The sequence below is a fragment of the Trachymyrmex cornetzi genome, unplaced genomic scaffold, assembly GCF_001594075.2.
Source record: "Trachymyrmex cornetzi isolate Tcor2-1 unplaced genomic scaffold, Tcor1.1 scaffold443, whole genome shotgun sequence".
Classification (NCBI taxonomy): Eukaryota; Metazoa; Arthropoda; class Insecta; order Hymenoptera; family Formicidae; genus Trachymyrmex; species Trachymyrmex cornetzi.
Genome location: NW_017299212.1, coordinates 241162 through 255899, shown reverse-complemented (window position 1 = coordinate 255899; position 14738 = coordinate 241162).

The window sequence follows — 14738 nt, the reverse complement described above, 5'->3', positions numbered from 1 at the left end:
ATTTGACAGAATTATGCAGTCTATTGTTGTAGCTATGCAACGAAGCGTCTCGCACTGTCCAATCAGGCATGAATCATCCGGTTTCGGTTTCCTCGTGCATCTATTACCCGCCGCTTGTCAGTCGACTAATTTGCTGGTTAGTTCATTCGCCGCAATTATGTCCGCGGCCACGAATTTATATGCCTGGCTACTTTGAGATAGGTATCGACGCGGCGCAATGTATAACAATTTCTCAAAACAGGAAGCGCAAACAAGACATGCATTTGTAATTGATTTATAGTTTCATTAGGACAGTCACTAACGGGACTGACGAGATTAATTCTTATAAACATAATAATATAACTAATAATAATTTTTACAATAACATAAATAATGGTTATTTGTAAAACGCAAAGTGATAAAAATGACAAGTTTAAGATCATGTGTTTTCTTTGATATCTAACAAAACATTCTTGCAGAGTGTTTGAATTTGATCCCATCCCATAACGATAAAGGTTTAATCCTCTTTTCATAGTTCGCGTGTGCAGGTGGCTTGGTTTCCATACTCCTATCACGAAAATGATTAACCTATCGGAGCAAACTCGAACGTCCAGTGCAGTTCGGACTTTGTTGCCGAGCTCAGTGAAAAGCTCAACTATACACGGCGACCTGTTGGCGCGATCGTCTACTTAAACCACTTATATACGGCAACGTGCCCACCAACGGGGCGGCCATCGAGTAGACTTGAGTAGAAATAAAAGAGAGTCGATAGGCCCTCGAGACGCGTTCTCTGGTCCATCTCCTCGGGATTCTCTTTCCCTTCTCCTTCTCCTCTCCCCTCCCCTCTTTCTCACTCTTTCTCTTTCTTTCTCCCTGATCCAATTTCAACTCGTCTCTGCTCGTATTGCCAGAAAGAAAAGAAAAAAAAAAAGCGACCGCCAAGCGCAGAGCACGACCAATGGCCGCACGCGAAGAATCGTAATAACACCGTCGCTTGTAACGATGCGTTCACGTGGATGTTTTTCCTGATAGAAGCTTGCAATTTGAACATCGACGGTAGCCTCGTTTCAACTCTCTCACGATACTCGAATTTCAAAATTTTAAACCGCAAGGAGAAAGACGTTTGAATTGTTATCAAGTGAATTTTCCTAATTAGAAGATTAAATGTCCCTATTATATACTGCAATCAATTGCATGTTTCAATTAATTGTACAATCTAATTGATAAATTGAAATTTAATATCACTAGGTTATTGCGTGATAATATTGATACATTATATGTCGCAAAATTGACATTTCTCCAAGAATATAACCGATATTTTGAACGTTAAATTGGGGAAACAAAATGCAGTACTCAATAAAAATTTAAGGTATCTAGAGATGAAGGAGATAAAGGATATTAATGACGTTTGTAGGTAGTATTATACAAAGTTACATCATTATGTAGTTTCAATACGATCGATATCGAAGTGAATGCGGTTTCGGTCTCACGTTATTACATTAATAGATCAAACGTGACCGCCGCGGACAGATCGTTCAATCCGACGATCGCGTTACCGCAAAAACGTGGAAAAACGGCGAGAACTCACCGTGTTACTTCCGATGATCCGACGTGTCAGTTTAACGTGAATTTCGGAGCGGCAAACCGCGAAATCGGGTTTTCGAAACTATTTCAGCGAGCCGGGCTTCGCCCGGTCCGCGTAAATCTGCGTTAAATCAGATATAATTGTATAACTGTAGTGAATTAGTTAGTGAATTATGCTACTTAACAATTTCGTTTGATAAATGTTCGAGTCAGACAAATGGAATGGTATGCGTTAAATGCGAGTAAGTTAAACGTAAATTTCTGTCTTTTTCGTATACATAGAAAACACGAAACAATTATCTAACATCCTTGAATGATTTCCTGAGGCTTTAACATTATTGTAACCTTTACAGAACGGGACTATAGTGGCACAGAAATATGTTATTCAAGATAGATATGTATTATAGAAAAATATCAAGTGAAAATATAAAGTCGAGTCTGCATATAGACGTGATCGATTAAAACCAAACTTTACACTGACGGTGAATATATCAGATTGTAGCATGTTTTGAGGCAAAGAATACCAAGGACAAATTGTAATAAATCTTATTAAATAAAATGTTGTAAGCCTTTAAAAATACATATTCCCTCGTCTCCTTTAAAGACTAAATCTAACATTATAATATTAAAGAGATATATTATATTAAAGAGACGCTGCACAAAAAAATACTAAATTTTAATAAATACCTGTTTGAATAGTTCTAAGTAAATATTTACTAAATGTAAATATATATTTATTTGAAATAAAAAACCATAATTTGATTTAATTATTTTTTTATTGAGTAAACATTTACTTACGGTACATACATAAATATTTATTCAATTAAAAAATGATAATTAAATCAAATAAACAGTTTTTTGTATCAAATAAATGTTATCTTTAATTCATTTCTTACATTATCGTTCTGTTTTACTCAATATACATATACATTTGTCCTTATCTAACATACTGTAGCACCATCTTTTGTAAGATAGAGTACTACTAGACAGAATTATTGCTCTGTCTACCATTCTGAATCTTCGCTAAGCAAATGTATACACATGAATTACGTTCAAGCGCTAATATATTTTTTCTAGACTTTCAATCATAGTTCTACAAACTCGGTATTGTTCGTTCAAGTAATCCGAGGTACGCTGGATACTTATGTTACTCATATGAAATATAAAACTTTTATACCCAGCAAACTTTAACCTCAGGTGACAGCTATATGAGCAAAAAGTAAGTGAATTTTTTAACTTTTGTTCGATTTTCTTTTGAAATCGACTTACTTGGCTTTTCTATCTGTGCATATTTTAACTCTGTAAAAAAATTTTGCAATCTGTAAAGCCAAAAATTTTAAATATATTTTAAATTTGAAAATTTTAAATAAATTTTTAATTCGAAAATTTTTAATATACTCTAATTCATAATTCAGGATAATTCACACAAACATCCTCTTAATACACAGAGATTTACAATGAGGTTTAAAGAATCACACGTAGCTAAACAGTGTTTCAAATTTGGTTGATATTTGCTAATTAACGCAATTAATTCATCAACAATTATAATTCTAGAGCGTCATTTCTTGAGACTATACATATATAAAAATCAACACATAATACAAAAAAAGAATCGTTCTGTCAATTATGTTATACAAGCTATATCCACCGCATTATTTTTAGTAGCAAATTTTTTTATCAATGGAATCAATTTTTTCTTCTAGTAATATATCTATTGGAAGATTGAAGGGATTATAATTTAGTTCAATTTTTACTTCGTAATTATATATTTAAAACTAAATTAAAAATTAAAATTCTATTAAAATTAAATCTATTAAAAATTTACTTAATAACAATTACAATAAATTCGTCTATTTTCTCTTCTCAAAGTTTGTATGCAAAAAGCTTTTTATTTTCAATTGCCATTGTACAATGGATGTTCCAATATTTTGCTTTGTACAAGAATAGTACAACGTTAAATAATAATGCGATAAAAACCGGACATCCCACATAATCGAATTAGATAAAAATCCTGTTTACCGTGGTATTTGTCACTGTCGTCAAGACTTTGAAGATGAGTCATCTCGGAACTCGAGACGAAACATTCGTTGCTAATGTACTTTAAACATTAATTTCATCAGTTGAATAACGGATAGAGATAATCGAGCATTCTGGTTAAAAGTTACTGGCGTTTTTACTTTACGATCATTGCTCACGACTTGGACAGGTTCGGCAATTTTTCTCATTATACTTATCCTATAACCATCCCTCTCAAGGCTCGTAGCTTCACTTTTTACTCATCTCGTGCTCGCCCTTCTCTCATATCCAGTCTATCTCGCCTTTATTATCCCCACCCTCAATCTACTAACTCTGCTATTTTTATTTTCTTTCCTTCGCACTCCACACACGTCCTTTTCATACGGTATCTTACCAGATGTTCAAACGATCCCTTTCTCGCCTTACATATACTCTGCTACTTTCTACATCCGCGTCGCTCGTTCTCACATCTTATCTTCTAACTTCTGACTTTCTTTTGCCATATCCTCACATAGCGTTTATTTCAGTCGGGCTCGTTTACACGAAATTACACCTCCCTCGCGTGGAATTGTACTCAATAAAACTACTTCAAAACGTTAGTATTATCGTATTGCGTTTCGCAATTTTCTTCAACGTCTCAAAATATTCTATTCCGTAGAGAAAACATCGTATTAGACTATTAAATAATAGAAACATATTATTTTATATATATAAAAACTAGTAGTGTTATAAAGTACATAGCGTAATTGAAACTAATAATAAATTAATAAATAAGTAATATCTTTCTTTCTACCAAAATTTAATATTGGATGCTATTATTTTTAATAATTTTTTAGACCTAAACAAAATAATTAAATCTTTAATTTTCATGCCAACAAAACCTTTCTTACTGTACTTTGAACAGTAAAAGAAATATAATTCATTTTGAGCTATAGGACGGACGTAGGCTAAAGTGTCACGGTAGAGATTTATTATTTCGTGTTATAACGAACTTTACGAAAAACTCCGACTGAAGCAACCTTTCTCATCAATCGAAAAGGTTCTTTGCTATTACGGGATAACGGAAGACACCCTACTACAGATCATATGACAGACGATTGCAAAGTTAGATTGGGAAATTTTACCTCATTCATCAAATTCTTCAGATGTTTTCAACAGATTTATGTAGCAGAAAACATTTACAAGCTAGAGAGAAAATTTATTAACTGATTCCGTGATCATATTAAAATTAAATTTTACAGAAAAGCATTCATAGCTTAATAATATATAACAAAAATCAACCTAAATGTGGGCTAATGAGAGTCAGCGCGAGCGAAGGTGCACAATAAATCTTCACAAATAAAATTTGTTACTTCATGTGATGTGTTGATCTCATCTTTATTTGAAATATTGACATCTTGAACGTTTCGATTCTCTTTGGAATTTTCATCAGCAAACTTCTTAAACCAAACTAAATTTCACGATCGTCCGACGTAGAGTCACTCGCAGGTTGCCAAAACTGTAGTGTTATCTGTTTTAAATTTATATATATAAGATATTGAAATTCAACCATTAAAGTAACGAGTAATTCACCCACACGATCGCCAAATCTTATCAGCTTGGATAATACCTATATTAATATTCACAACTAAACTCATACACATTTTATAATACAATTGATGTAGCTTTGTTAAAACTTCGTCCACTCTATCTGGAGTGACGAGTATGTCTAATGAGACTTTAAAATTGACAAAGGTCGCACATTAACGAAAAACAATAAGTCATAATAAATATAAAATATAAGGACAGTACATTCGTATTACTTTGCTGATTTTAACCTATCTGACGTATGTAACATATTTGGCATATATAATGCTCAGTCATAGATACAATAAATATAAGAACAGCAAATTATTGTTATAGTTTGAAATATATTTTTAATACAAGAGTTTAAGCGTCAAAATTAAAATCTGGAATACGCAGTCAAAATTTAAACGTGTCACATTATTATGCTTAACATTCTGTAGTAATTTATAATCCATCCTCGTAAGAATTGCAATTAATTAAATACAGAAATTAAATAAGTACATATCAACAACAGAAAAATTATAAATATATAATATATAAATTAATAAATGAATTGGCAACACAAAAAGAGAAAAACTAACGTATCTTTGTAAAAATTGCAAATAAATAAATACAAAAATTGATTAACGACAGAAATGTTACAAATATAAATTAATAATTGAATTTGTAAGTGAAAAGGAAAACTGAAGTACAATTCAAAATCTTAAAATGTCGTCTTACTATTTTGCATACATTTATGAGGTAGATTTATTATCGTAAAGTATTGAACTAAGCATTGTGTCATATCATTTATCATCGATGCATAAGCATGATGTAGTCCATCTGTGTCCGACCGTAAGTTCAATCCATTTTTCTGCATATGAATATGTACTTTCTCTGATATATATTAGTCGCTTATTTAATGTTCTTTCCGAATCCAGTATTTTGACGTTCTCCTAATCAAATTCGTGATTGTATTCCAATCTGTGATTCGTGATAACAGACTGGCTATTTGTATTTCAATTTATGTGATTAATAATATATATATAATATAATTTTTATAATTTAGTAATAATAGTAATAAATATATGTAGGAGGAAAAGATTGAATATAATAAAAAAAAGTAATAAAAATTATTTTATATTAAATAAAATTATTTAATTTAAGGAACATGTGATGTTTTATTATGATAAAGAATAGGAAAGAGAAAGAGGGATAAATTAAAATTGAAGAGAAATTTATTATTAAAGGGGCCATTTTTTCGGAATATTTTAAAATATTGAAGCTCTCTGCGATATAAACATTATGTATTATCGTCGCGATGAATAAAAAATGACGTAGCACTTTTTCCTTATATCGCGCTGCGACATCGTGTCGCTCCATTTATAAAATTAATAATAATAACCATTATAACCAGTAATGACATATGACATGTGCATCGTAAGCTCGACGCGCGGCGAAGTGCGCGGCTTAAATGCATGTCAGCGTGCTTGAACTCACCGTATGGCGAGGTCGGCCGCGAGCGCATAATACTCGCTCTTCAGTAATCGATCGTACTCGTTTCGGCTGTAAACGTAATTACGTCTGTCAAAGGAAGTGCTTTATGTCTTTTGTGAAAGGAACTGTACACGTCGCTCAGGAAATAGAGAGAAAGATACTCTCTGGTCGAGAGAATCTCCAGGCGCTTTCATGACCGATCATTTCCCTCTCTCTCCTTCATGCTTTCAGCGTAGACTTTCATTAGGTGCGGAATCTGTCTTTCTTTCGCTCGCGATGCGGAAGCTCTCTGGATATTTGACCGGGATAGCGATTACATATCATGGTAAATGAGGCAGTGGAAAGACGCGCGTGTTTCTAAATTCAGTTTATTTATAAGTAGTTTATTTTAAAAAGATTAGGTTTACAAAATCAATTTCAAGAACTGGCCTTCCGCAAAAATGTGTAAAGTCGAAACTCAAATTTATTGTGCATTAAAATCTTTTTAAATATCGCATATTTGCTAAACCTTAGATATGTAGTAGAATATCGATTTCATACATACAATAAAAATATGTTTTTAGTAATCTTATATTGAAAGTGTCAAACGAAAAATTCAGAAAAATTTAGAAATAAAAATCATTTCTTATTTTTATTAAAATTTTAATTCGTTTATATCCACGTATCGCGGAGATCTTCAATATTTTGATAAAAGTTAAGATAAAACTCAAATTGATTTATACACATAGTTATCATATTTCATGAACTTAATTACAGTTAATTAAATCATCAATTTTATCATTTGTCGAAATCTCGCGCTGATTAAGACAACATAAAATCGATTCAATAAATTAAAATATTAAATCATATGAATAAAATTTCGCGAAAAAATAAGAATAAAAATGCTACAAATATCTGTTTATGCTTTAAATAAAATATTGTTTTTTTTTATAAATAGAAAATCGTAGTAAAAACGTCTGAATAAAAAGCACTTGTTTTTTTGTAAAAACAAATATTTCGATATAAAAGTGTAATTGACTTATTTGGAAGTTATAGATTTATATTAGAGAGAGGATTATGTATAATATTTTATAAATAATGATTAGATAATACCTCTATTCTGAGTTTTAAACTGTTAAATTTCAAATCTGATTTTGTGAAATGCTTATTAATAAGTAATACTACAATAACAATATTTATGTAATGGAAATTTAATGTACAGATATAATTTAAGTGATGAATGTATATTTCAAAATGTTTTAAGCTGCTTTAGAATTAATCTCTCTACTTTCGAATAAACATAAACACGCGATTAATTAAATACGTTACATATAACAGTGTAAGACATAGAAATAATATATAAAAATTATTTTAATCTATCTCAAAAAAATGAGAAAGAATATTTTATCATTAAGGCCTATTAGGAAACAAAACAGAACAAGTGATTAATACTTCTGAATCGTCCTATAAATGAAATTAAATATAGTAATTACTATGTCACCGATGAGAATAATGCAAGAGGTTTTCATCATTGCGAAGAGGAAGTGTGAAAATTTCATCGGCGTTGTGTTAATGGATTTCCACGTTTCTCTCGAGGGAAACACTTGGTCTTGATGACCCAATTAAAAGGCGGAATAACCAGGCATTATCGTTGAACTGATAACGTCGGATCGTAACGAGCGCATGTAAGCGCTTTTCCACACGTTGCTGCAATGGCGACTACTAAAAAATCGTAACTGTGCTCGATACGTGCACATTGAATAAAACTCGTACACAGACAGATCGCGTTTAATTAAAATTGTTTCCATTACGAGAAGCTCGATGTACCTCGCCGAAGGGTTGTTTTCAATTGCATAATTAAGTGAATACCATGAAACAACATATTAAGCGATCGTGATTAACGTTTGTCAGGGGTCTATTTATCATCATTTACTAGCATCAGTGACTTTGCGACTCCATTTCTAATAATTCATTATTAGAATTTGAGATCCGGTTTTCGATAATTTATCAATGAAAAAGAATACAATTATTTTCATTTCCAAAAATGTTTACAACATTAAATATTACATGTTATTAAGATCACAATTGTAACATTTTTATATACAATAATTATTTTATTATGCATTAAAAAATATTTACTCATATGTTAATGTGCTTATCTTAAGTTTCCTTCTCTTTTTTAATTGTACACGCATGTACAAGTAAATAAAAAATACTCTCTAACTATTTATTATTAAACATAAATTTGTAATCATGTCGGAAATTTTGTATTTTTTGTTGCAATAAATAAACTTTCACTTAATTATTACCATTTTGCATCAACTATAAAATTTCCGACATTATTTTATATAGATATCGTTATATATATAAAATCGATTAAAAACGCAGATTTGCGAGATATTTCAGTATAATTCTCATAGTGAATAGTGTTTCAGGAATTTGCTTTCTCTATGGTTCATACGCTTCTTCGTTAATTTTCAATTTATGCCGTGCAGCCCGCAGCGGCATGAAATATTCCACTTCTTATTTAACTGGGCACCGTACGTCAGAAGTATTTTAAACGATCGCTCATGAATAAAACAAATCGTCACATTTAAATTACCGTGGCCAATAGGATCGCGCACCATAAATTTTCATAAGCTCATCTTTATTAAACCTTTATTAAAGCAAGTGCTGCCGTTTGCAACAAAGTGGTTTATTCCGCATAAGTTTTCTTCTTTTTAATAATTGCGATAATGATTAATTGTTTGTTTATTATTCTCGCAATTTTACATGCGCAATTCTATTCATTCGATAATTGGTTGAACGTCACTCACACATGGCAATAAAGTTATAAATAAAGCGTAAATCATATTCGAAAGTAGATAAATAATATAATTACTCTCTTTACCATGACAGAAGAAATAACATTAATTTTTAAGTTAATAATATAGAAGCATAAAAAAATTACATCCGCGATTGATCGTATGTATGGTATAAATGTCATAAATTATAATTTTCCTTATGGATAATTTAATTTACTATATAACAATAAATAATATTCAATGAATTTTTGCACGCATATATACACTGAGAAAAAAAAGTTGCTGTTTCAAAAAAATATTAGTTGATTCAACTAAATGTAGCGGTCACGGACTGTCGAGCAAATATTTGTTAACTCAATTAAATATTTGTTAATTCAAACAAATAACATATTTTAAATTACAAGATTTTGTTAATCTAAATATATAAATATTCGAACTAAATAATCATTACGAACTAAACGCATTTAGTCAAGTTAACAACTTTTTTTTCTCAGTGTAGGTGCTCTCAAATGAATCTCGAGAGAAAAATTCTCCGACGTTATTAATCGCCGCTTGACCATTTTATGTCAGCTTGTTAATAATACCGGGAGCTTTTTCGATCGAGATTGGCGACGACAAGGTTTTAAATTAATGTCAAGAAGAAGGTCACAGATTGGTGGGTTCCGCAAGATGGCACACGGCGGATCGTAGAATTCGACGATTACAAATTACGGGGCAAACTGCGACCACCGCACCGGCACGGCGGTCCTTACTCCCCTCCCTCCCCCTCTCATCTCCACCCCTCGTTCCCTCCTTACCCCCGCTACGAAACCGCGCGTTCTAACGTAGGAAATTTATGGCCGTCCTCGTGAATTCAACCGGCTGGCGTTACGAAAATCGAAGGTGTAATTTATACGGTCAACCATCATTTTCACTGAGCCCTGAAGCCTTAATGGCACCCCACGGAATCCGACGTCGTCGATGCCAACGTTGTCTGCGACGTGCGTACGTCACGTCTGCCGTCATTCGCCAACGCGACGCTAATAATTAACGTTTGGACACGCATCGCGTGTCTCGAACATCATTCTCGCGCCGTTTAGAGTTGAATGATAATAATAGCGAATCACGAGTGGTCAGTTATTATTGTAATTAATATACAGCGTTTATTAAAATTGGCATTTTTCAACAATAATTCTTTCGGAAAGTATTCATAACATGCGAACAAATTCGCAGAATGAACGAGAACGATCTGATGAAAATATTTTATTTTGAAACATGCATTTCTTTTAAAAACATTATTTTCGATGCATAGATACTTCAGTAACCGATGATCGAAAAATCATCTACGCGTAACCTACGTGCGTACCATCACGCGTGAATTCCATTATTAATAATTCGTCACGGTAAACGACGGAAATAATTAATAATTACGATTACATGAAGCATGATTGTAACAGTGATACGTTATTTGTGTTGAACTATAACTAATTAACGATGCAATACGTCGATCTGGGGTAACGTAACACTTCGTTATATAAGATAAGTATCGATAATTATTGCGTTACAAAAAATTATGACCTAATGGGATGCGTAAAATCAATAAGTTAAAATCAAAAAGAATTTTTACTTCTTAGTGTATTCAGTATTCTACATTCTATTTACATATTTCTCGATTAACACAACCTATCTACTTATTCCCTCAAAACTAGCTATTATGTTTGAACTAGAGATCCTTGGAAAGTCTTGATTTTATTCAATCCATAGATTCTTGATTGCATGCACTCGACTGTGGTGGTTAGTATATAGATACGCTCGAATCGATTATGATTGCGGGACACTCGCGTACGGCTCGATCTCTCCCTCAAACACCAAGATTCTCGTACACGGCTGTGTTATACCTAATGCAAGAAGTTTCTCAATTTAGTTCGCATTGGAGTACATTGCGACTGCATTCGCTATTAAACGCACACGAAACTAGTGATACGACTTGTGTGTACGGTGCTCCGGAAACGCGGAGATTCCGATTGCTCCCAAAAATGAACACAATTTTCGCTGTAGTAATTAATTAACGGTGAATGTACCGTAACAATGGTCACATAAAGTTCTAACACAAAGAGGTTCTTCCGTATAAATGTTCGCATTTTAATCGAGCTTTATATTTTTGATAATAATTTCATTTTTCATACATAAAATATGGAATTATGATATGATATATCCTTTTATTTTTGGTTACGAAAATATTCAATAAAATCGTAAATTGCCAAAAAATAATTCTAAATGGAATTTATAAACGAATTTCTCAAATGCTGAATAAATATCATATAATAGGTATAACGGTTGAAAGAAATATCGATTTAAATTTTTGCGCTAGTTATCAAAAAACATTTAAGAGAATGGTATGTAAACAATATTCTTGCAGAAATTAAGCATTAAATATATATTACGCATAAATCTTTGATTAAATCGAAAAATTTATGATAAAATGCCAAGAGTTTGATTTTGTTATTAAAGTCCAAGGAGATTAGGCTTCAAGATAAGCAAAAAATATAAAAAGAAATAAGTTCTTTTTTTCAGTTTTAGTAAAAATATATTATAAATTTAAAAACGTAATATACGCAAATTGTATTTATATTTTATTCTTTATGTTACGAAATTTCCATAAACGGAGAATGTACTGAAACTTTTGAGCAATACGTAAAATCGTTCAAGCTAAACAATTTTTATTTTACATCAAGAAGTGATACAATGCATGAAAAATAGCAGAATAAAATTAATGTTCAGAAGTATATATGTATATAGTATAAAAATCACGGCTTTTTCAGTAACTAATTAACAAAACTAATTACAAAGAGATATGTATACAATGTCTGTTTTAAGAAAAAGCATATGATTTTTGTGAAAAAACTCGACATTGTACTGCATATATATGTAATTATACTAGACATATATATTTTAAATTTTAAATATCAATTTTCTGCTGATTAAGTATCATTCATAGTTATTACTTAATTCTTTTGCCTAAATTACTAAATTGATGAGCCTGATGCACTAAAAATGGAAATTTTACGAAGATTAACAAAGACCCTAGTAAATATTCAGAAGAAGGTACTACTCCACCAAAAACCACAGTTTTTCTCATAGTAATTAATAAAATTAGTTATAAAAAAATATGTATATAATGCTTTAAGAGGAAACTTATATGTTTCTACTATAATTTAAATTATAATTAAAACGGAAGAAATATGGTATGTATTATAGGCATAAATTTTAAATCAAAATATTCTCTGTTATAATTTAAATTATGCAAGAAAAATGTTTTTAATTAATTAAAACAGAGAATACGTAGGTATAAATTTTGAATCACACGAGCTATTCTCTGCTATAATTTAAATTATATAAAAAAAAATTATGCAATTGTTGAGTTTTTTCCTACAAGAATAATAAGCCCCCTCTTAAAATATTGTTGTATTATATGTGTGTTTTTATTATTGAAACTAGTTTTAATTATTGAAAAAAAAATCGTAAATTTTGGTGAGTACTTCTGAACATTACTGAGAACAATATCTCAATAATTTTTATTATAATTTATAAATATTAAATGTTAAATTATAAAAAATGTTGAACATTTCTGACTTTATGTATTTCAGTTATTTATATTTTATAAGTTTTCGCATTCATATTTAATATTTGATAAATATGAGAAGTTAATTTACATAGAGTTTGTATAATGAAATTAATAAAAAATTACACGTTCAATTAATAAAAAAATTTTGTGGATATAAATAATTTTTATGTGATTCTGAGTAATCTGATACCAATATAAATATGTCGATGTGAAAATTCATTTCGAGCTATCTATGTATAAGTGCATTAAAAAAAAATCCCTACAGCATTATTCGCCGTGTTTTCGACGTCACATTTCCGCGCAAGCGAGAAAAGAGATCGTCGAATGCAGAAATTATTTCCCTCAAAATGTGCAGCGTTAAACGGACGTTCGTGCATATATCGAGGCAAACGCAAAAAGATCTTTAGAAACACGCGTACGCGATAAGCGCGGTATTTCAAAATGCGCGGTACATATGATAGGAGAACTTCCTCAATTTATTCCTCGGAGCTGCTGCGCGCGCGATGCGAATGCAACATGCTCTCGCTGAATGCAATCGTCGTCCAAAAGCGGTAAATCTTTCATCGCACAATAGTCGACTACGACGAACACCAACGATAACAACCTTTTTCGAATTCAACGACCAATTATCTTAACGCATCTTACTACAGGAATTTCTAATTGTATATTTCGCGTTTGTCATAAAATAAACTACTATCTCTACAATAGCTGATAGATATTTGAAATTATTCATTGTTTATTTATTAATATTTTAATATATTTTTATACCAGAAATGTGTTATAAACTGTTTATTTCATTAATTTTTAATTGTGAGAAAAAGAAATCGTAATTGTTTAGGAAACAAAACCCTTGTAATATTTTACCGCGAATTAAATTAATTATATAATATAGTATAATATATAATCGTACATTCCTAATCTCTTTCGTGGGGAAAAGTCAAATCTGATTAATAGTTTATAAGGTTTTGTACATATAAAGACTGTTTCTAGGGTAATTATCGACGATTATGCTCGAATCTGCCATCAAAATATTTCTATTAAGTCCAGTTTTTTTTAGATATAAGAATTTTTTTCTAATATATAAAATGAAGTTTTATTAAAATTTAAAAAATCAGGAGTATTGAGTTCAAATTTTGTTTTTTATATGAATTTGGATCGATTTCATGTATTAAAGTCCAGCAGTAATCGTCTACCTGTTTTATCCTAATATCGTTTAATAACATTTCTCAATTATTATTAAATTCTAGTGGGAATATTCATCTTGCTTGACGCATTCAAATAATTCAAAAAGAAATACTATATTCAAAAAATTAATATACTATACCTTAAAAATAACATGGTATATCTTAAAATTGTAATGTCATATCTTAAAATTTCAGATGGAAATTCTATTCGGCAAATTTTAATTCAGCATTCCAAAATACGTTAAAATAAATTTCTTTTCTTGCACTAAAAATTATTCAAATAAATTATAAATAAATTAATTTCTAAATTAAGCCTTTTTCAAATCTAATAGGTTTTTTATAAGAAGCTTTTGTAACATTGTAATAAGTTGCTCGAGAAGTTTCAGTTGATATTTTAATTATTATCGATAAGATCGAACAAAGTTATTTGCAATTTTGTAAGTCATCTTGAACCGATTTATCATGTACCTCGGTCAAGGCGTTAGATCGTAAATGCTTGACTTTCAAATAATACGGTTAAGGATCGGGTAACGTCGCTTAGATTTT